This window comes from Dromiciops gliroides, chromosome 5, assembly GCF_019393635.1.
Source record: "Dromiciops gliroides isolate mDroGli1 chromosome 5, mDroGli1.pri, whole genome shotgun sequence".
Classification (NCBI taxonomy): domain Eukaryota; kingdom Metazoa; phylum Chordata; class Mammalia; order Microbiotheria; family Microbiotheriidae; genus Dromiciops; species Dromiciops gliroides.
This window is the reverse complement of record NC_057865.1, coordinates 68,104,360-68,108,343: the sequence shown is the minus strand read 5'-3', so window position 1 is coordinate 68,108,343 and position 3,984 is coordinate 68,104,360. Positions and strand designations below refer to the sequence as shown.

The 3,984-nt window shown below is 45.0% G+C and overlaps 1 pseudogene; it reads right to left on the bottom strand.

Annotated features, from left to right (window-relative positions):
- Positions 1-712: 712 nt before the first annotated feature.
- Positions 713-1,675, bottom strand: LOC122729889 (annotated as a pseudogene).
- Positions 1,676-3,984: the final 2,309 nt, after the last annotated feature.

Here is a 3,984-nt window from a genome sequence, read left to right as displayed (position 1 = left end):
GCTCTTCCCCTCACTCTCTGTTTCTGTGTGTGTGTCTGTCTCTCTCTGTCTCTGTGTGTGTGTCTCTGTCTCTGTCTCTGTCTCTCTCTCTCACACACACACACACACACACACACACACACACACACACACACACACACACACACACACAGAGCAAGCGAGCTATGCTCCCCAGAGATAACCAGTCAGGGCCAAAACAAAATCCTCATTAGCACTGGGGAAATGACGGTCCAGGACAAAGATTGGACACACCTTTTACACCAATAAGGTTTACTCCAACCAAAAAAGTTGTTATCATTCTACTTATCTTTTTAAAACGGGGTAAAGAGGGACAGCTAGGTGGCACAGTGTATAAAGTACCGGCGCTGAATTCAGGAGGACCTGAGTTCAAATTTGGCCTCAGACACTTGACACTTACTAGCTATGTGACCCTGGGCAAGTCACTTAACCCTCATTTCCCTGCAAAAACAAAAACAATAAAATGGGGTAAAGACATTTGTCTCCTACTCACTGGGGCCAAGCTGGACAAGGCTAATCCTCCTGAAAAATCCCTCCGGGCAGCAGCTTAATATGGAAGGGTAGGCCCAGAATCAGGCCCAGGATCCTCAGGAAACTGTTTTATAAAATGGGGTAAAGAATAACCCTTAAAGTTACATAAGCATCTTTTTTTCGGATCGTTTTTAATATTTAATACAAAATGTCAGCACGGATTTTCTCATACACACATTGTTTTACAGGGCAAACAAAAAGAGCCAGCACACCAGGAGGAAGCCACGACTCCTTCACCCTTCACTCTGCGCCCCGCCTCCCCCCCAGGACACACAGATTCACAGTGACTCTTGTCCACCCCAAACTTGATGCGTTGGGTCTGATTCGGGTTCCTGCTCCGACGAAGGAGCACGACCCTGCTGACTTCAGGTCCCAGGAAAAGGCAAGGATGCTCTGACTGACAGCAGCTTGGGGTGGGGATGGGGAGGCCAGAGCTGGGGTCACCGTGTCCTGGCACTCACTCGCATCAGAGTGGGAGGACCAAAGAACAAAACCTCATGCCGGTGTGGAGGGCCGAGCGGAAAGACGGATATCTCTAGGGAAGGGGTGAGGAGGTTGAGGCCCGTAATGTTCAGTTGGTTCAACATGCCCCAAATAACCCCAGAAAAAACAAAGCCATTTCAAATAATCAACAGTTTGCAAACAGTTGAATTTGAAACTCTTTCCCCCTCAAGCACAGTCAGATGCAGCGGCTTCTCTCTAAATCTTTCCGGGAAGTGGAGGTAATGCCCCCGGCATCTCTCCAGACAGGCCCGTATTAGGACCCAGGAGTATCTGCCGCTGCAGCAGCAGCTGCTGCTGCTCCACCTGCAGCTTCTCCGTTTCAAAGACCACGGGAAGCACGAGGATCATGAAGGAGGTGGTCCCGATCCACAGAGCCGCCCGGGAGAACCTGTACATCTTCTGGGCCACGGTGAGGGAGAGGTCAAAAGTCGCGCCCGCGGCCGACCGCACGCTTTCGGGGAACATCTCCGTCAGGCCCCATAGTCTCTCGGTCAAGGTCTCATTGGGCTCGTCATCGTCGAAGTCCTCCGGCTCCTCCTTGACGTTCTCGGCGTCCGCCTTCCACAGCGGCTGGTCCGCCGACCCGGACGGCGACGGTGGCGGCGGACGAGGCGGCAGCCATGGCTCTAGGGGACTCCGGCAGCGTTCTTAATGACTATATCTAGGAAAAGGCCTAGATAAATCATCAGAATGATTGGTAAAGAATAGGGTACTAGGCACAAGTCGTAGCTTCTTGAACATCGAGTACTGTTGATCTAATTTAATCTGATTGAGTCATAGACACCCAGAGCTGGAAGGGATCTTAGAAATCAACTAGGCAGACCCACACCTTAAACACGAAACTCTGCAGTGCTCCCGACAAGAGAGCAGCTCTTTCTGTGGCAGAATACTGGATGCCATAATGATTGTTCAACTTGACTTTGTCAAAGGTTTTGGTTCCATTTTGCCAAGATATATTAATCAATCAATTAGAAAGCTGTGCTCTTGACCTGCCATTATTTTAAGTTTTGATAGGAATCCGGCCTCAGACACTTGACACTTACTAGCTGTGTGACCCTGGGCAAGTCACTTAACCCCTGTTGCCCCACCAAAAAAAAAAAGTTTTGATAGCGCATTGTGCAACACTTTCAGTGATAATAATCTTCATACTGGACTAAAGGAGAAAGTAGCTGTGTGAACAGAGGGAGTTTCCCACAGAGAATTAGGGGCATGATGTAGATTCTCTCTCTACCTAAAATTTTGTTTTCTTAAAGCTATTCTCTTTCCTAACCACTGGAATTAAGAGTCAGGAAATCTAGACTTTAGTCCATATTCTACCACTAATACCTGTGTGACTATGTGCAAGTCATTTAATTTCTGATTTAGTGGTAAGGGAGGTATAATAATACTTTAGTCAACTCACAGGATTGATGTGAGCATCTGTAAAATGGGGCAACTGGCCTCGATGGTATCTTTTGTTCCAACTCTAAATCCCATTATCTTATGATCAAATAAGATGAGAACGTGTTTTGGTAGATACAAAGCACAGTGTAACTCTCTCTGTTATGATGATCATTTCTTCTTTATTAAAACAAAATCCTATGAAGAATTTGACAAGATTCTCTAAACAAAGTAGATATGTCTCTAGATGGTGGACCCAGGGGAGCCTGTGTCCTAGGGGACACAGTTAGGCCAAAGGTTTATGGATGACTCAAATACCTCATGCCTGTTAGTCACAAATACCTTCTATTAAAGGGATGTCAGAAGGGGCTAGTGATAAATGCCAAGTATCTAGCAACATCATAAAAAGGGAAACTGATAATATCTTTACAGAAAAGAAACAATTAGCTACCTGATATAAAAATCATTCTGTAATCAGCTGTGCAACTGTGTTTTGGTAGTCAGCTCCTGGATTGGTTAACATGACAAATTAGGAGGAAAAAAAAGTGAAAAATTATGACCTTGTGTGCAATTATAGCAGCTATCAACAAGCTGTTAAACTCTGGAAAGCAGAAAATGGACAAAACAAAAGACATTAATTCTGATCTTCATAACCTCTTAAAAATTTTAACAGATGCCCGCAGTTACCGTACTGAGGGAACTAAAAGAATCCATAAGTCATTTCAGTCAGCACAGTCTCCTCATGACACAGAGAGCAGAGCAAAACATTATTCAGTGTAAGCTCATTTGCAAAACCATTCTGGAAGAGGATGGAAGATTGAAGAAGTAGTGCCTCATAAAACTACAAAAAGAAAAGGAAAATGAGGCTACAGAGGGTGAGACTCAGCTGAATATGTGTGAGGTTCAAGATCATTCTGAGAGTCTTGATTACTTAAAGTAGAAGGGCAGCAGAACAACAGGTGGTAAAGTGGATAGAGCTCGGGGGCCTGGAGTCAGAAAAACCCAAGTTCCAATTCAGCGTCAGAAAATCATTAGCTGTATGAACCTGGGCAAGCCACTTAACCCTGTTTGCCTCATTTTCCTCATCTGTAAAATGAGCTGGAGAAGGAAATGGCAAACCACTCTGGTATCTTTGCCAAGAAAACCCCAAATAGGGTCATCAAGAGTTGGACACGGAGGCAGCCAAGTGGCCCAGTGCATAAAGCACTGGCCCTGGATTCAGGAGGTCCTAAATTCAAATCTGACCTCAGACACTTGACACTTACTAGCTGTGTGACCCTGGGCAAGTCACTTAACCCTCATTGACCCCTCAAAAGAGTTGCACATGACTGAACAACAACAATAATAACAAAGAAGGGCAACAAAGGGATATGAAATGGTCACTGGAACTTAAGAAGAAATCAGGGAAAACAGCTGGACCTGGTAACATAGTGAAAACTGAATGACTATGTATTTTATTAGGAAGCAACATGATTTTAAAGTCAAATAGTGATTGAATTTCAAGATATATCAAAAAGGCAAAGTTCCAAATGAAAGGAAAAGGTGCAAACC